At 39.5% G+C, this 20,672-nt stretch overlaps 1 long non-coding RNA gene across 1 annotated transcript; it reads left to right on the plus strand.

Annotated features, from left to right (window-relative positions):
* Positions 1-720: 720 nt before the first annotated feature.
* LOC116543100 lies at positions 721-18,926 on the plus strand. The gene is made up of 3 exons (XR_004265473.1): positions 721-824; positions 9,632-9,634; positions 18,916-18,926. It is a non-coding gene; the product is annotated as an uncharacterized LOC116543100 (long non-coding RNA).
* Positions 18,927-20,672: the final 1,746 nt, after the last annotated feature.

Below are 20,672 nucleotides of genomic sequence, written 5' to 3' on the forward strand. Positions count from 1 at the left end.
ATAGGCATTTATGTTGATTCCATGTCTTTGCTATTGTGAATAGTACTGCAATGATTATTCACATACATGTGTCTTTATGATAGAATAATTTATACTCCTCTGGGTATATACTCAGTAATGGGATTGCTGGGTCAAATGGTAGTTCTGCTATTAGCTCTTTGAGGAATTGCCTTACTGCTTTCCACAATGGTTGAAGTAATTTACACTCCCACCAACAATGTATAAGTGTTCTCTTTTCTCCACAACCTTGTCGGCATCTATAATTTTTTGTCATTTTAATAATTTTAATAATAGCCATTCTGACTGGTATGAGATGGTATCTCACTGTAGTTTTGATTTGCATATCTCTAATGAGCAGTGATGTTGAACTTTTTTTCATATGCTTGTTGGCTACACATATGTCTTCTTTTGAAAAGTATCTGTTCATGTCATTTGCCCACTTTTTTTTTTTTTGAGATGGAGTTTTCTTCTTATTGCCTGGGCTAGAGTGCAATGGCCTGTCTCAGCTCACTGCAACCTCTGCCTCCCAGGTTCAAGCAATTCTCCTGTGCCACATCCCTTGCTGCACAGGGGTTCGAAGACCTAAGAGGGAATGGTGAGGGATAAGGAAAGACAAATATACAGACACAGACATAGGAAAAGCTGGGCCAGGCGGTTCGAGAGGTGAGGATGTCAGTCTCGCGGCCCCGACCTGTCTCAGTATACTTTTTTATTTGTTCACAAAGCACATAGCAGAGGGAGTATACAGTTACTTAGAACAGCCTGTGGTTATAATTCTCATACTTCAGTTAACATACTTCAGCTAACAACTATCTTGCAGCAAGGTCAGCAAAAGCTGGTTATCTCTCTAGGCCCGTCTGTGTTCTCTCTGAGACATATACATCCTCCTATTACGGTTTCACCTCTCTGAAGTTCAACCAAAGTTCACAGCAGCCTTGCTGCTGATCCCCCCAGAGGGGGTGTGCTACTCCAGATCCCTACATTCTCCCACCTCAGCCTCCCAAATAGCTGGGATTACAGGTGCCCACCACCACAACCAGCTAATATTTTTGTATTTTTAGTAGAGACAAGTTTTACCATGTTGGCCAGACAGGCTGGTCTTGAACTCCTGACCTCAGGTGCTCCACTCACCTCAGCCTACCAAAGTATTGGGATTACAGGTGTGAACTACCATGCCCAGCCCTTTACCTACTTTTTAATGGGGTGGTTTGTTTTTCTCATATAAGCTTAAATTCCTTATAGATGTTGAATATTAGACCTTTGTCATATGCATAGTTTGCAAACATTTTCTCCCATTCTATAGATTGTTTGTTTACTCTGTTGATAGTTTCTTTTGCTGTGCAGAAGCTCTTAAGTTTAGTTAGATACAATTTGTCAATTTTTGCTTTTGTTGCAATTGCTTTTAATGTCTTTGTCATGAAATCTTTGCCTGTTCCTATGTTCAGGTTGGTATTGCCTAGGTTGTCTTCCAGGGTTTTGGTAGTTTGGGGTTTTACACTTAAGTCTCTAATCTATCTTGAGTTGATTTTTGTATATAGTGTAAGGAAGGGGTCCAGTTTCAATCTTCTGCCTATGGCTAGCAGTTATCACAGCACCATTTACTGAATAAAGAATCGTTTCCCTGTTGCTTGTTTTTGACAGCTTTGTTGAAGATCAAATGGTCATAGGTGTGTGAGCTTATTTCTGGGCTCTCTATTCTGTTTCATTGGTCTATGTGCTGTTTTTGTACCAGTACCATGTTTTGGTTACTGTAGCCCTGTCATGTAGTTTGAAGTAAGATATTGTGATGCCTCTAGTTTTATTCGTTTTGGTTAGGATTATCTTGGCTATTCGGGCTCTTTTTCAGTCCCATACAAATTTAAAAATAGCTTTTACTAGTTCTGTGAAAAATGTTGTTGGTAGTTTGACAGGAATAGCATTGAATCCATAAATTGTTTTGGGCAGTTTGGCCATCTTAATGATATTGATTCTTCCTCTCTGTGAGCATTGGATGTTTTTCCTCTTGTTTGTGTCTTCTCTGATTCCTTTAAGCAATGTTTTGTAACTCTCATTGTAGAGCTCTTAATTTTCCTGGCTAGCTTTATTCCTAGGTATTTTATTCTTATTGTGGTGATTGTGAATAGCATTGTCTTCCTGATTTGGCTCTCAGTTTGGCTGTTGTTGGTGTAGGAATGCTAATTTTTTTTAACATTGATTTTGTATCCTGAAATTTTGCTGAAGTTGTTTATCAGCTGAAGGAGGTTTTGGGCTGACTCTATGGGGTTTTCTAGATATAGGATCGTGTTGTCTGAAAACAGGGATAGTTTAACTTCTCTTCCTATTTGGGTGCCATTTATTTGTTTCTCTTGCCTGATTGCTCTGGCTACGATTTCCAACACTATGTTGAATAGGAGTGGCCACACCCATTTTTCAAAGTCCTCAAATATACATTTTCCTTTTATTGCTGTTTTATTTATCTTGATTTGGACAAGTGGGGCTCTCATTCCTTTCTTGCCATGTTTCAGTCTCAGCTAAACAACAAGCTTCGTTTCCTTGTGGTCCCGTCATTGGCTTGACAACTTGATTTGGATTACCTGTGTTTATTACTCAACTTCCTCTTTCCTTCCTCTCTATTTACAGTCAAGGTCTTATAACTTGGCCCCTTCTTTATATTGTTCTGTACCCTAATTGACCCATGACTATCCAAGCTTCAAGTTAGACCTTTCTAAATTTGCTAGAAGAAGGGATTGCATGACATAAACACATCAACAGTGAAACAATGACATTGGTAAGTAGAAAGAAATTAACTGGTTATTGTGAAATGCCAGATACATGTGCACAGAGTCCTACAGGTCCAAGCCAAGAATTGTTTTAAGTTTGCTGTTTCTCTTTTTTTTTTTTTTTTTTCTTTTTCTTTGACACAGGATCTCACTCTGTCACCCAGGCAGGAATACAGTGGCTTAATCACAGCTCACTGCAGCTTCAACCTTCTCAGGTTTAGGTGGTCCCCTGACCTCAGCCTCCTGAGTAGCTGGGACTACAGGCACATGCAACCACACCCAGCTCATTTTTTTCGATTTTTTTCTAGAGATGGGGTTTCACCATCTTGCCCAGGCTGGTCTCAAACTTCTGGCCTCAAGTGATCCACCCTTCTTGGCCTCCCAAAGTACTGGGTTTACAAGCATGAACCACCATGCCTAGTTCATTTTAAAATGCATTAATAAAGCAGGGGGTTAGCAGTCAGCATTTTTCCTTTTTCCACACATGGTTAGGTGCCCAAGCACTCCTGATGCAAGTGACATAATTTCTCTTGAAAACTATGAACTATGATCAACAACCAGTCATTTGTCCATTTGAGGCAGTTCAAGTATCCAAGTGGAGATTCGTCACTTTCAAACCAAAATATCTATTTGAATATTAAAATATTAAAACCTCTCCTGAGACAGGGGCAGAGATAGAGTGAGGATACAGGGAATAGGAGTTAGCCTTTATGTTCTACAGAACAATGGAGCCAATTTTTTTTAAAATACCATTAAAGGAAAGAGAGAGGAAGAAGAGTTTCCCAGGTCAGCAGGAAAATTTCGAGTCAGAAATTTTAGAACCAAGCCTCAGAAAGGGCAACATAAACTTGCTTTGAACACAAATCAAACATCATTAACACACCAGATGGCCATCTGGGTTGTCTGTATCCTGTAACATGTCACTCCTTGCTATGTGCTCCAGAGAGATCATAGATTTCTATTTCCATTTCTATTCATCTGATATCCTTGACAAACAACATAATGAAGAACAAAGAGAGCAGACAAGCATAGAAGGAAAAGGAACTTTCTTTACCCTTTCCATGGAGGCAATATTTTCATCGTCATGCATGTGTATACTGATCACAATGTGAGACAGGCACTGAACTAAGAAGCACTGGGGATACAGCCATGACCAACACAGACCCAGTCTCTGACCTCAGGCAAGTAACATTTCTGGGCAGGAGAACAGACAATAAGCAAATAAACAAATCAGTGAGGTGATTTCATGTGACAATAAATGCTAGAAAGAAAATAGAATATGGTGATTTTTAAATGATATGAGAGTTAGATGTAACTTTAGACAGAGGTCAAGTGTGATTTTCTAAGACAGTGTCATTTGAACTGAGACCTAAATGATAAGAATGGGAACAGTAAGTACAAAGCCCCTGAGGCAGTAATGAGCTTGGTGTGTTCAAGGAACTAAAGGAAGGTCATGTCTCTGGAAAAGTGAGGAGAGGAATGATAGGACATGACGTTAAAGCAATAGGCTGAGTCTAGGTCATGTGCAGTCTGAAAGACCAGGGCCAATATGTTTGAATCTCTCAGGGTATGCATAGTGTGGTTGTTCCAAGTCGAGTTAGGATAGTGGGCATTGAGGCTGTCTTCTCTTCCTATACATCTATTCTATCCCAGCCTTATTGCGTAGTAGCTGGTGAATGGGGGTGGGTCTCACAACTAGTTTTGTTAAAAAATTATTCTGTTCTGCATCAAGTTTCCTAGGAGCATACCCCAAAATAAGGATTTCTGTATAAGTAACTTATTGAGGAAGTGTGCCCCCCAAAAAAACGGTAAGGGAGGGTGGGGAAGTAGGGAGTTAGAAGAGGTGAGAATAGTGAGGAAACTAGGGGAGGGGGAAATCTCAGGCAGAGTCCCACAGGTAGGAGCTACAACCATAAAGGGAACACTCCAAAGCAAAGATAGTTAACTCAGCGTCTCCATGTTGTCCCAATTTGAGGTAAGAAAGGGGTGCTTTCATGGTCTCACACTTGAGTCACTGACCAGAGGCTGTCCCAGAAAAAAAGAGATCCAATGACCTGGGTACAATTCTTAAAAAAAAAAAAAAAAAAAAAAAAATGGAGGTGGTAACTGTTGGAAGCAAATGCACACAAAAGTCCACACACACATGTACACACACACACACACACATGAGTAAAATTAGATCCTGGAGGATCTGGTAGACCACTGCTATTATCCACTATACATCTTACCTGAAATACCTAGCTTCAGAATATGGGGTCACAACTTACCATTTTCATGATCCCAGTTTTCTTATCTATAAAATGTATATAATTATAGTATCTACCTAATGTGGTTATTCCAATGATTTAAATAATGATAATGCCTTTAAAATTCTTAACACCATGTCTGCCATATGGTAGCCACTCAGTAATGTTATTATTTTTTTCCACCTAATCAGGCATTCCAAAAATGCTGTACAAATCTAATGGAATATTTTCCCACTTATTGCTTTTTCCATACTCACATAAAATCATAAAAGCTCCACTGATTTCCATGAGCATAATAGCTTTAAAATAAGGTCAGTTAGCAAGCTAGAGGATTATCCTCAAAACCTTCAAAGAGAAATGTAACTGCATTCCCACCTAGTTATACATCAAGGCATCCTTAAGAATCTCTCTTCCCCCTGTGGAAGACTAGGAATATTCCTAATAATAACCAAGGAATGTTATTAGCTGTCATAAATAGATTTAGAAATCACAGATATCCAAAGAATTTCAACAAAATTCTTTATATTGGAGTCCATTATGGGTAATAGTAGACAAGTGGCTGCTTTGTGGATTCTTGGATATATTTCACTGCTTCCACAATTGCATTTCAAATGCTACCCTACTTCCTAATCACTAAGGTACGTATTCACTTCAGCAAAATTTTTTCAATCTTGATTAAAGGACCCAATGTCAAAGAATCTCTATTTAGCACTCAACAGGAATTTGAACATTTAATCACATTCATGCCTTTCATCATCTCACTTCCCAACAACTATATTTTGAGCTGTTTCCAGGTTGGCCTATTTCTTTCCATCCGTTAAAATAAGCCCACAACAAGCAAGAGATGACCTAAGTACAAGAATTAGAAACTAAACTCAGTAAATGCAAGCCCTATACAGAGCAAGACAGTACTCAGCTCAGAGTCTGGTTGGAAAGGAGAATAATGGCATTCCACTCCTTAAAGTCAGCACAGTCTATTTAGCTGGAATTTAAGGGCCCTTGACTGATAAAGATGGTTTGTGAAAAGTAGTTGGCTGAGATGTATTATTCTCCATGGTTTTCTGCCTTTCCTTGCCAAACCTCAGTGAAATTCCAGTAAAGGAATTTTTTAAACGTGTTAACCCAACAAGACAAACAGAGCAGAAGACGCAGCAAAGGGATAGCATTACATGTGGGACTGAAAACACAGCAATTAACTAAAAACCCACATTCTCAACTATAGGGACTTTAGCCTCCTTCTTCCACCTGCCCCAAAATGACAGTAGCGAGATAACTCATTTCCCCTTCATCCCACACCATTGTGGAGGCTGGATTCTTCTCTGCCAAAGCTGACCCACACAGATATAAGACGTTTTGAGACATGTAGCACTCCCCAAGAAAAATATATTCTTCGTGAAACAGAGGTAACTATTAACCCCAAGAACAACCCACATTGTATTAAGATGTGATCATAATATACTCCTTATCTCAGCAATAAATGTCATTTGTAGATTGAAACAATGTAAACAACAGCTCAATTGAAACCAAAATGGTGATAGATTGGGTAAATGGTAGAGAGGGGAGATAAAGAGAGAAGAATCAGAGAGGTGCAGGAAATATAAAAATAACATAAAGAAATATCATAAGACTGTTATTTGAAATGTAGAGGTATATATTAGATATAATTTCTAAAAAGAATTGAAATTGCTTATTTCTGGAGACTGAAACTAAGGGATGAAGAAAGGTGAAAGAGAAGGTCACTTTTTATGTAATAAATGTTTTAGCACCAATTTTTTTTTTAAAGATTACAAACCAGTTCAAAACTAAACATCAAAAACATGCTCACCAGAAAACAAAAATTCAAATCAAATAAATAAAATATCAAGCTTACTTTGGGCTCAAGTCAAAAAGTATTGTCCTTTCAATTTTGATTATCTTTGATCATTTTTGTACACACACACACACACACACCACTCTTTATTCAACCTCCCTAAGATGTGTATTCTTATGTTTCTTATTTCACTTTTGATCCTTTTGATTCAGTATCAACATTGTAACCAAGTTGCTGGTCTTTCTTGTAATGTAAGGTTGCCAAATAAAATACGAGATGTCAGTTAAATTTCAATTTCAGATAAACAACAAAATTTTTTAGTACAACCCAAATATTTCATGAGACATGCTTATACTGAAAATTATTTATTGCTTATCTGAAATCCAAATTTAATGAGATTCTGTATTTTTATTTGCTAAATCCAACAACCCTATTTTAAGGATTATCTGGGGCTATATGCTTCTGAGTTAGTCCAAACTGCAGCTGCCTTCTTCCATCACATGTTTCCTCTCTACCATTCCCAGCTCCATCTTGAGCCATCATTTCTTTAAGCCTGGTCCCTAGAACTGCAAGGCTCTTGTTCATCCTGATGAGGGTGCAGCCTCTGCCTTGCTGGCCTCAGCCAAGGGGTGATGCAGAGACGGTCGTATTTCCTTTGCTGCCCTGTGCTTAGCCACCTGCTACTAACCTACAGTCTGTGACATTGTAAAAGATTGATGACACTTAACATAGGACAATACATATGACTTCGAGTAAAATAAAAAAGAAAAGAAAAGCCTTTACTCATGGAAAACTCCAAATGCTGGCTTACTTTTACTCTTGTGGTCAGTTACTGCCACATCCTCTTCTGGGCAGTAAAACCCCACCATGACTCCTTCAGAATATAAGCCCTTTCTCCCTTTAAGAGAACTTAATTCCTACTCACAGTCTTGCCCTTCTTCTACTAGAAGACTTTATTAGGATGAAAAATCCCCCTGGCAATAATAGCGATGTTCTATATCTTGATTGTGGTGGTGATTGCATGAGTGCACATTGTCAAGATTCAGGAATTGTACACAAAGAATGAGTGCATTTAATGATATATTAATAACAAGTACCCCTATGAAATTGGTTTTTAAAAAATATCCCCCAGCAGTACTTTTACTAAAGCATGAGTTAATCTTTTTGGAATCTAAAATAACACCACAGAGATTTCAGCAGCACAGCCTAGGATTTTCTTTTCCACGTTTGGATTTCCTCCAATTCTGGCCACCAGAGCGAAGTAGAAATATGTCCTCATTCATTTCTCGTAGCGTTCTACCCTCCTGTGGGTACTTTTGAATAAAACACACACATACACCTCAAAGAGTATACAATATAGCTCATCTAAACATCTTATAGAAAGCAAAATTATTTAGTTATAAACTCTTTATGTAACTTGAAGATGGGCACGATATAGCTTGGTAGAACAAGTCAGTCAAGGCAAAATCATGGGCCTCTATAAAAATGCACTTGTATATGAGACAATATTAAAAATTGAATTATATTAAGCAAGAATATCCTCTGAACTATTATACATGGGGTGGTAGAGGTAGTTGGGGATGTTTAACTCCACAGCTTCTTACCATTCCAAGAGTTTCCTCCAACTGTTACACATGGTGTGGTGGAGGTGAAGTTGGGGATTTGTTTTGCAGAAATAGTCCTGGCTTCTGGAATTTTCTACCTCACCCAGGGAAAGTTCCATTTTCAGCCCAAACCCCAATCAGGAAATGCTCCTTCCTAAAAACGGGGGAACAGCTAAACAAACTCCTTCTTACTCCACAGCCCAGAAAACACAAACAGAACAGAAGGCTTAGCTCAGATAGAGGGACAGGAAGAATCTGAACTCCACCCAGAGAAAAGCCTTTTTTAGGTAAGGAATTATTTAGGGCCAGGCATTTTGTAGATGACATCGAAGGGAAGTAAACCTCTTAAGCAAAAAGTGGGTACTTCAAGTGACCCTTTTGAAAGCACGTACACAAACTCTAACAACTTTCTGTAAACTTTAATAAACAAATGCTTTCATATTTAAAAGAGAAAAAAAGAAATAAGATAATCTAATATTAAATCAAGACACAGCAAAGGGTACTCAGCAAGCAGAATATCCAAAGAAACAAAAGAAGTTGATGTCCAGCATTAGAACAATAATAGTAATAGTGACTGCCATCTTGGGCATCCACTGTGTTCAAGGGCTATTTCTAAGCACTTTATCTTCATAGCATCCTTAATATCAGCCCACCCAAGGGAAGAATCAGGGGAGAAGGCCCAAAAGACCCTGGAAATATGCCAAGTATAAAACCCCAGGTCAAAAGGTCAAACCCCAAACTTGACTTTCAAGTCACCTGCTTAGCCCTCTTCCGAATATAATTTTCTTCCTTTTGTTCCTGGTCTAAAGCTTTCTAATAAATTTTCACTCCTGCTGTAAAACATACCTTGGTCTCTCCTTCTGCCTTCTGCCCATCACTTGAATTCTTTCCTCTGAGGAGGCAAAAAGTGAGGTTGCTGCAGACCCATAGAGATGCAGATTCACTGCTGGTAACATTAGTGCTTAGCTAGGTTCTTTCGGGTTGCAGGGACTAGACACCTCCAAGTTACTTTATAATTATGCTTTTAAAACTTTCCCCCCGAATACCCCTAACAGCTGAACCCACCCGCCTCCAGAGGCTCTGGCAGCCATAACCTTTTTTCTCTCTCGCTTCCTTACCTTTTTTTTCATAAACAACTTTACTGAGGTGTAATTTTCACACTGTCATATTCACCTGTGAAATGTACAACTCAATGACCTTTAATAAATTTAGTGAGTTGTACAACCATCACCGTATTCCAGTTTCAGAACATTTCCATCATCCCAATATGATCCCCGTGCCTGTTTACAGTTAATCTCCATTTTCCCCACCTGCCCCAAGCAACCACTAATAGATTTGCCTACTTTGAACATTTTATATAATTGGAATCACACAATATGTGGCTTTTTTTAATGTGGCTTTTTTCATTAACTGTAATCTTTTTGAGGCTTATACATATCGTAGCCTATATCAGTACTCAATTCTTTCCACTGCTGGCTTGCTTTTCACTGTATGGAGCCATAGCCTTTTTTATTGTTTAGCAAATCTGAAAAAATATTGAAGCCTCAATGTTTACCTTTAAAATGTATTCAAGTGTTATATGTGTCTGTGTATATTTAAAACAAATGTTTTAAATAACATATTAGTTTTTTTCAAATTGTTAAGAATTTAACTGTTTCTCCAGCTCCTTTTAGACTTCATTGGTGTTAGAGATACAGCCTTGGGTAATGGGAGTTAATTATAGATGAGCACACAGAGAAGAGAAGAAGGCAGGGTAGGTGAATCTTAAGACTTTGTCTAAGTTACCAATCACAGGTCCAAGCAGTGTGGCTGAGTTAGCAGAGTCACATGGGACCAGGAAAGGCAACACTAGGCCCTAAAAACTGCCATGGTAGGCTTTTCGAGAAGCCGGCAATGGAGCTTCATGACCTTCTATCCCATATATTTAGAGTTCTCATTTCAAAGTCTTTACTCATTCCCAAACTAATATTTCTGTAATTTTGCTTCTAAGTTCCAAGATAAAGATGCCCACCAAGTACCAGTATAAAGAGATAGGAGAATGAGGCAAACCATCATGACAATTGCAGTCAAGATTTTGAGGAGCAGAACGTTGAAAAAAGTGAGCATCACTCTTTAAAAACTGTTGCTTTAATAAAGGACTATTTCTGTTACACAGAACTAGTAGCTACCTCTACCTTGATATCCCAAAAGCTTAAGACTTTTTTGCATGTTCTAAAGCTTTTTTTGTTGACTGTGTCAAATCTTGGAACAACCCCATCAGGCTGTTAATTAATTCCACAGATGATCAACTTGCTCCCTAGTTGAAGTTCTATTAAAAGCACCATCAAGTCACCACCAAAAGCAAAGATCTTGGTTTCTAATGCCATTTTCCAATAAAAGAAGCCAACGCTCCTTGGAGAAATGGTTGATTCTAGGACTGGGGCAGGAAATATACAGGATTTCCTGTACATTTGGCTGTATATACAAATATACAGCTGGGAGCATTTTGCAGTATCAGAAAGTAAGGAAATCCTTAAAATAAAATGATGAGGGTATGTCAAGGGACACAGGAGCCAAACTGAAAGATCTCCCAACAGCCAAAGTCAGAAAAATTTTGAGAAGCAAAATAAATAATGTAGTACTGGATTACAATCCAAAGTGTAAAATAAGTATCCATGAGTCCCTACTGATACAAATAAATTATTGAGTAAATAGGTCACAAGAGAAGGTAATCTCCAGTACAGAAGAATTCCAAATTATTTGTGTAGATATTCCTTCCTCAAGGAGGTAGGACTCAACTCCCCAGTTGTTGAATGTGGCTGTATTTAGCGACTTACTGCTAAAGCATATAGTAAAGGGAGAAATAAGCTTTACAAAGGAGAAATCTGGCAAATTGCATTGGCCAAGCAATCAAAGTTAACATCATCAGTGATAAGTCATGTTGATAACAGTTACCCTTCAAGTAATGTGTGGAGAGAATGGCATTTTACTTTCACGGTTTTCTTCCAAAAACCCATAACCACAATCTCATCATTAGAAAAACATCATATAAACCCAAACTGAGGAACATTTTACAAAATACTTGACCAGTACTCTTTGAAAGTGCTAAGGTCATCAAAACCAAGGAACATCACAGAAACTGTCACAGACCAAAGAAAGCTACAGAGACATGATAAAGAAATATAATGCATCCTGGATAGAATCCTGGGACAGAAAAAGGATGATATTTTAGAGAAAAACTGATGAAATATGAATAAACCATAGAGTTAAGTTAATAGTAATGTGCCAATGTTGATCTCTTAACTGGGACAAAAGCACCATGGTAAAGCAAGATTTAACATTAGGGGAAGTTGCAGAATATATGAGATCACTCTTGAATATCTTTTTAACTTTTCTGTGAATCCATGCTATTCTAAAACAAAAAGATTATTTTCCAAAAAAACAAGCAAACATCAAGTTACAACCAAAGAGTTATTTCAGAAAATCTCTCTCCAGAGAAATATGCAATGAATCAGCCAACTGGGCAATTAATGGTTGTAGAAACAGGACATTTTTCATACTTATTTTTTTAGAAGTTACTCACTGCAAGTCTGATGTCATCCATAGCCAAAAGTCTTGAGCTATATAATGATGACCCAGCCACCTGTCCCCAGCCCCTACTCAAATACCCAAAGCCTAATACTGTTTCCACATAACTGTCCCCCAGGCCTCTCAAATGCATGTGACAACAATCCACATAAAATAAAGCTATGTATAGTGGTTGACTATTATTTTAATAGTTCAAATATCCAACTCATTTTCAGGAAGGCTGTTTGTGAATTCAGCCTCTTGGCCAGCCATAGTGATTTGCTCAGCCTTCAAAATGAATGAAACCACGTTGTTAACCATTTGTGAACAAGGTCCACTGGCAAATAACCCGGTTGTTCCAAAAGAATCAGAGCAGTTCTTGGGATCATTCAAAATAAACTGAAGCTAATTTTCTTTTGGTGTGGGGATGATGAGGTAGAAGTAAAGATTATATATAATGTGAAGCCCCTCACTAAAATTTTGTTTGTTTGTTTGTTTTCTTTTGTTTTTGAGACAGAGTCACATTCCGTTGCCCAGGCTGGAGTTCAGTGGTGCGATCTCAGCTCACTGCAACCTCTCGCATAGCTGGGACTACTGGAGTGCACCACCACGCCTCGCTAACTTTTTGTATTTTTAGTAGAGATGGGGTCTCACCATGTTGACCAAGCTGGTCTCAAACTCCTGACCCCTCGTGATCTGGCCTCCCAAAGTGCTGGGATTACAGGCTAGAGCCACCATGCCCAGCTCCCCTAAGATTCTAAAATCAGGAAGTTGGGTCCTGAGGCTGGACCTGAGGATGAGAATTAAGATTCTCTTTTGCAGTTACTTTCCTGCCATCTTTCAATTCTTTCAATAATTATTTGTTGAGAACCTACAATGAACCTGATAGCTGTGACCTATTACAAGGTAGTTTTTAAACATCTAGAACAGAAGAAAAGCAAATGGAACCAGAAATGAAATAAATCAAGCCCAGAACCACCTGGATACCAGTTTCCACAGTGCTTAACCATTACCCAATGTTACATGGCATACAGTAGGTGCTTAATAAAATATTTGTTAAATGAATGAGTAAATACATCAAGGCTGCCCCATAAATACCTCTCTGAATAACTAGATAGGAAGCTGGATCTGATGGCAAATTAAGAAACCATGTGGTAAGAGCCTTTGGAATGTCAGCACCCAAGAGTGAACTGCAGAGCCTCCTTACCAAATACACTCATCCTGGAGTCCCTGTGAGTCAAAGTGATGGAATGAGTGCAAGGAGCTTGTAAGTTCCTTATTACAACATTGCTCCTGTATTTCTCAGGTCTCTCTAATCTTAAAATAAGCTAAGCAAGATCAATACATCCCTCATGTAAACTGAATGATTATTTGTGAACAAATCTTTAAAAGCGGAGTAATCAACATGATGCTTTGGGGAAAGTATTGAGTTAGAAATTAATAGAGGAGTGTTTGGTGCCAGGTGTGTCTTTGCTTTTCATAGAACTTTAGACAGATTATTCTACTTCTTTGTGACTCTGTTTCTTCCCCTAGAGAAGAGGGTGCAGTGAACAGTTAGACTATATTATCTCTCTAAAATCCCACCAGGGTCTAAAATCTTCTAATTCTAAGGCTATTACTCTAATAATTATAATAGCTATTCGTATATGGCACTGTTTGTTTTATGTGCTTTCCAAGTATTTTTTTACATAATCCTCACAACAATTGTATAAGGTAGGTATTATTATTCCCATTTTCTGATGAGAAAACTGAAGCACAGAGAGGTCAAAGATCACAGGCAGTCCTCATTGTACATGATACCATGTTAACTGAAACTTGCGTATATTGAAATCATGCAAAGCAAAGGCACTGGTCTGATACACACACATTTTTGTTTGCACAGTATCTTGAAAGCCAATCACTGTACATGAACTCAAGCAATTCAGATGCAGGTCTGCATGTTTAGCTTCTATCTCTCCACTAATAGTTCTCAAAGGGTGGTTCCCAGAACAGAAACATCATCATCCATGAACTTGGTAGAAATGCAACTTTTCGGACCACAGTCCAGACCAGCAGAATCAGAAACTCTGGGGCTGCAGCTTAGCTGTTTGCAAGCCCTCTAGGTGACTCTGATGCAGGCCAAAGTTTGAGGACCACTATTCCACAAGTGCCTGTTTAGTGACTCTTAGCAGATGTGGTGATGGAAGTCAGGAAGCATGGTGCAATGGTCAGGGCATCCTCAAAGTTCATCTACTCTAAAGAACTACGCATTCCTTCAGCAGAGAGGCAAGAGCCATAAAAAGGAAACATGCAAAAGTTAGGTCAACTTTCAAGCTGGTCCTTTTCTTTTTAAGAGATGGGGAGTCTCACACGTTTGCTCAGGCTAGTCTCAAACTCTTGGGCTCAAGCAATCCTCCCACCTCAGCCTCTCTAGTAGCTGGGACTACTGGTGCACACCGTTATGCCTGACTTCAGTTATCTTTAGAGACACCATCTTTTTCTTTTAACCATAGCACTTCTGTGAACAAAGAATAAGAAAAAAAAAAGTGTTTTTTCCTTTAAAACTTGCCCATGACCTTTTTTTTCAGGTTGAAGTGTCTTCAGGATGTATCCCTGAGTTTCCAAAGCACTGGGCAGGGATTTAGCTGCGTGACTCCAATTAGACTCCACAGGAGAGAGCTGGAGCCACTGACGGGTGCTTTGAAGTCCTTACCTCTGTTGGACAGTCTCCCCTTCTTAGACACAGCGTCTGATATTCTGACAGTGGTGGAAGCATCTGACAGCCCTCTTATTTCTCTTCAGACCCAATGCTGTTCATTCAGTGGTCTTTTTCTAAGAGGCACACCAGATTCTCAGCTTGCTTTCTAAAAAGAAAAAAAAAAAGAAAAGAAAAAACTGCAGGCTAAGATATTCAAATTGCCAAACCAATGGTGTCATGGGAGACCATTATAAAATCCTCTCCGAGTTAAATCTGCATGCCTCAAAGAGCAAAAAAATTAATACACTGCCATTACACAGTTGAGAGGGAAAATTAATTTATACAGAAACCCTTTCTAAGGCATGTTCAGACTGCCTGGATGCTACTCTAAATGGGAGCATTATCTGCCTTCCCAAAATAATACACCATATGCCCTAATCTGGCAGACACAAAGATAATTACATGACTCTGGCAGAGCCGATATGCTTGCCAATAAATGGAAAAATAAGAATAATGAAAATCAAAGTTAAGTTCAATCATTTTCAGAATTGTGATAGGGAAACTACCTACTACAATTAAATATGGTAAAAGGTAGAAAATGGGTCTCTTGCATAGAATTCAAAAGCCGAATCTGGCTGGACACAGAGGCTCATGCCTGCAATCCTAGCAATCTGGCAGGTTGAGGAGGGAAGATCACTTGAACCCAGAGCTCAAGTCCACCCTGGGAAACATAACAAGACTCTGTCTCTACAAAAACTAAAAAAAGAAAAAAAAAAATTCCAGGCACTGCCTAGCTACTAGGGTGGCGGAGGCGGGAGACTGCCTGAGCCCAGGAGTTCATGGCTGCAGCGAGCTGTGATTGTACCACTGCATTTCAGCCTGAGTAATAGAGCAAGACCCTATCTTAAAAAAAAAAAAAAAAAAAAAAAAAAAAAAGGAAAAACGCCAAAGCTGCCCTCAGGAGACCCATTTAGTATACATCATATATATCAAAGAATACAAGGAATATTAACATGGAAAAGACAGTTGCTTGTGAATAAGTGAGGTAATCTCATGTGATTCCAAGCCATCAGGCAATTTCTTCTCTAATAATCCATTGTTATAGGGATTCAATGAGGGCTCTTAATAAAACCAATGCTCCAAATGCCAAGTTCCACACAATTACCTTCAGTTTTAAGCAAAGAAAACTAAATGCAAGATGTGGTCTGGAAGTTGGATTTGCATGAGTACAAACCTATTTCAGATGATGGAACCAAAACCATGAAAAACTCTAGCCTACAATAAAAGATCACAATCTAACATTGGTGTATTATTTGGTGCTTCCTTTTTCAGGTGAGTGATTTTTTTTTTTCCTAATCATTTTCTCACTAAGCTACCAGGAATTCTCATTTCTAAGCTCCTGAGTCTTGATGTGTATTAAAAAGTGCTAAGTAACTGGAAGTATCAAGTCTGACTCCACATGACTATGGAAGAAAGATGCGGAGACCAAAAAAAAAAAAAAAAAATGGTGCTTCTTTTACCTGGAAAATATCTGATTTTGATAAGAAAATTTTTTCCCTGCAATTTTGCCCTTTATCTCCATCACCAATAAGCCCCAGCAAGCTTTCCTGTCTTTAGAATAGAAGAACACTGTCCTTGTGGTGAAGCGCTGTTGTGGGGAACCCAAGTGAAAAGCATCCAAGTCTCTCATGTACGATCTCAAGGAGCAAGGAGAATCCTGCTACACCAAGATGCGAGGCTCACCAGTCTCTGCAGAAGCTTCAGCTTACAGGCCCCTCTTGTCAACCACAAGGAAAAATCTGTCACTGGGAACATGAATCCTTAGGGAAAGAGTCCTCCCCAAAGTGCTACCAAATAAGGTCCCTTGAGTCACCCTTGCCAATTAAATTCCAGGAGAAAGACAATGACAGATGTGGGGGTGCCGGTGGATTTCAGCTCTGTTAGTACAAATACCTTCGCAAGGGAGCATGCGTTGCACAGAGGAAAGCAGCAGGAATGAAATATTTACATATTTATAAATACCCAGGCATTAACAAGCTTGCCAAACTCATGCCGTGCACTTTCAAAGGTGGTTCCAGGAAAGGGAGAGGAAGATATGGCTCTTGATCAAGAGATGGCCACATCTAGGAAATCAGGCAGAGTGAACCCAAGTCTCCACTCCCGGGGCGTGGCAATCATTTAATTGCTTCAAGGACAACATTTGACGATCATAGAGGAGATTATTATAAGCCCAGGCATTTATCTAATACAATGTCTCTGAAAGCATTTTCCACCCTGCTCCCAAGAGATGATCCTGAGGAGAAAAAAAAAAAAAAAAGTGCACTGACTAGACAAAGACTCTGAAAAGTCTTGCAATAAAGAAAGCTGCTAAACGTTGTCTAGCCCATCTCCCTGACTTCTTCGGTTATAAGAATCCTTTTGTTCGCCAATACATACATCTCACGTAGCCTAAATTGTCCTTCACACTACCTAACATAGTGGAATTTAATTAGGAAGAATTGTATTTGCTTATTCCATATTTTAATGTTGAATTAAACAACAGTGCATTCCTTTTCCTGTGTGGAAGGAAGACAATTTCTTTTAAGAAAGAAGAAAAAAAAAAAAAAAAAGAACTGGATGAGAGTGCCTATGAGGTTCTGTTTGATTTAAATCTTTTTAAAATTTATTGTTCAGATACCCAGAGGCCAAGGTCAGACTTGCTTTTCTATAAAGACAAACATAAAAGGCATGACTACCCTACAGGTCATTCTGTGACACTCTAAAGCAACAACAGAGAAATAGGACAGGTCTGAGATGGGCAGGGACTGGGGAATATTTCTGAGAAGTGACTGATTTTGATTGATTGTTTGTCTAGCTTATTTGCTTGTTACAGTTTAGGACAAGATCTAACTCCTTTATAAAGTAGAGCTCCTGAGTTGCTTACCTGGATCCATTTCCATTTAAAACAAATTCTGGAGATAAAATGTAAAAAAAAAAAAAAAAAACACAAATTCTCAATGTAAAGCAGACTTACAGTTGACCCTTGAACAACGCAACTTGGAGCTTCATGGGCCCACTTACACACGAATTTGTTTTTCAATAAATACAATCAGTCCTTCATCTCTGTGGGTTTGGCATCCGAAACCAAGCACAGATGGAAAATACAGAATTTGCAAGATACAAAACCCATGGATATGAAGGGCTGGTTTTTTTATATATGAGTTCCCAAGGGCCAACTTTGGGAATTGAGTATATGTGGATTTTGGGATCTGAGAGGCTCTGGGAAACAATCCCTCACAGATAGCAAGGGGGACTATGTGCCTCCTCCCCACCTCCCACCCTCCTGTTGAGCCAACTCACTTATAGCAGCTCAGCATGTCTCACTTGCCTACCCACCAGCTCTAAGCTACTTATTCTAGAATCAGCCCTAAGTCCATGCTGAAATGCAAAAAGATTTCCCTGCTGAAACAGGAATGGCCTTCAATCCTCCTTTAACTTACATCTGTATTAGTCAGCTAGTGCCATAATAATGCCACGTAACAAAGTACCTTAAAACTCAGTGGCTACAACAACAAATGTGTATTTTTCTTACTCACAGTCCTCTGGGTCTGCTGGGATGGTTCGCTTTCAACTGCTGGTTGGCTGGCTCGGCTCCAGGCTGTCGGTGTCTCTTCATGTTGAGCCCCAGGCAGGAAAGACAGTAAATATGTAGGCATGCTTTCCTTTAGTGGATCATGGGAGCATGAGAGACCTTGCCCTATAATCCAAGCAGGGGTAAGATATCTGTTTCTGTCCTATCTGCTAACATTCTACCAGCCAAAAAAACATCACACAGCCAAGCCCCAAATCAACAGGGTGGGAAATTGAGGGAGAAGGAACTGAATATTTGCTGAACAATAATTCAAACTACATCACTCATCTCCTCCCTTGCTTCTCCTTGCACCATGTATTTTGGGGTTCCCTACCCCGACTGCTTTTCAGCAGCCTGGGTGATGTTGACCTCTTGGACCCTGCCTGCTTCCTTTCATGGGGTCTTTTGGGATGTCAGCCAGAAGCACAATGCTGGAGTGGAGACATAAGAGCCAAAATCTAATCAAGTGGGATGAGTACCATACGAAACCCTAACCTCATGTCTTTTACCCTGAGTGTGAGTAAAAGACATAATGTTAGGGAGAGGCAAGAGTAATATGAGAAAGCCCACCTTCCTCTTCCAGGCCAAAGGGACCCGACAAAGCCAATAACAGGCGATGAACCTCAGTGGTAAGAAGCTGAATTGACCCAGAGGCAGGATGAGGGTCAGAGAGACAGGGAGATTCAATGTTTTCCTGGCTAGTTTCCATCTGGTCATCAGGGTCTTTGTTATATTATTCCAGGCCAAGTTTGCTAGAGTAACCTACTTCCCTACCACAAGGCCCAGGTATCCTGCCTCGGGACAGTAGGCTAATGCAGCCCTACCCAACTCTTCCCTCACCTCCACGCTAGAGAGCAGATGCAAAAGGTAATTTTTCAGTACCTTGTTTCAACATCAGCTTAGCCCTCTCTGTGATGAGGAGACAGACCTTAGCATCCTTCCAAATGATGCTTCCCCTTTATCCAAAGCCAGAAGTTCTCAAACTTTGCTTCACATTGGAAACACCTAGAGATCATTAAGTCAGAATGCCTGCCCACCTGCAGGCCTTCTCACTTGACTGATCTGTGGTAGATCTGGGTGCCAGAATGTTGAAGAGATCCTTGGGAAATCCGAATAAGCAGTGAGGTTTGGGACTCACCTTTCTAAAAATCTAATCCAGCCAGTCAGACTTTGACAAGAGTTCATTTCAAATTTACAACATAGTTTTGGATAGGCAAAAGGAGACTCCAAGATGAGCTTGTATGTAGGAGCTGAGGGGACCACAGTGGTTCTGCATAAGAAAATACAGGCCCAAATCCCTTAGCCTGAAACCCCAAAGGCTCTGAAAACTGAAAGCTTTTTCAAAACTCAATGGCAGTAAACCCTGACCTGACTTGAATCACTTGGTGGCAAGACCCGACTATTTATAGTTTTTATTCGTCAAACGCCGTGTGAATATTCATCCAATTTTCCAGGTAAATATTAATGTGTTTAATTACAGAGTGCTTTTACAGACCCTGCTAGAGTTGTTACATAACACAACTTTCTACATTTTACATTCTGAAAATTCTGAATTCAGAAAACAAATATGTAGCCAGCGCGTAGGCTAAGAGAATATAAATTTATCAAAGGAATTTGTTTAATTGCTCCTTAGATATAAAGACCAGAGAAAAGAAGGGGATAGGAAAGAGAAAAATGATGTCAACATAGCCTTTGTGTGATTTAGATAAAGGTGCCCATCTGAGTGGATTAATTAGCAAAAAGGACCACCTCTGAGTAAACACAGCCCTTCACTAGGGCTCACAGCTTGATAAGCAGATCACGGGCTGGATTTTACCCTCCCTCACCTCCCTTGGCCAGATTCTTCTGTGCACTGTGTAAACTACACAACCATACAGATGGCCTTAGAAAGCAACTTTTATAGCAGCTGGAATCTGAGGTGCAGAAGTGAGCAAAGCTCTAAGTACAGGAATGTCTAATATTCAATTTTTAATTGTTTCTGTTAATGAAATGAAAATGTCTCTGCCTCTCAAACCTTTAACACAGAGCATACACAAAAGCTTTGGGATTAAATAAATAGGATGACCCACTTGGGGCATGTGCATGGGATAGCACGCATAGGATAATATGTGTAAAGATGGCAGACATGGGAGACCCAGAGTTCCTAAGACGGGGCATTGGACTTTCCACCAACTGTTAGAGTTCAGGCTAATTTCATCCAACTATTAAGGAAGAGTGTCTAGGGTGACCCAACCAATGTCTGAGCTACAATAACAAGCTTCAGGCTGGGTGCGGTGGCTCACGCCTATAATCTCAGCACTTTGGGAGGCCAAGGTGGGCGGAGCACCCGAGGTCAGGAGTTGAAGATCAGCCTGACCAACATGGAGAAACCCGCTCTCTACTAAAAATACAAAATAAGCCAGGTGTGGTGTTGCACACCT

This window comes from Sapajus apella, unplaced genomic scaffold (assembly GCF_009761245.1).
Source record: "Sapajus apella isolate SASKATOON/1434 unplaced genomic scaffold, GSC_monkey_1.0 scaffold4, whole genome shotgun sequence".
Taxonomy (NCBI): Eukaryota; Metazoa; Chordata; class Mammalia; order Primates; family Cebidae; genus Sapajus; species Sapajus apella.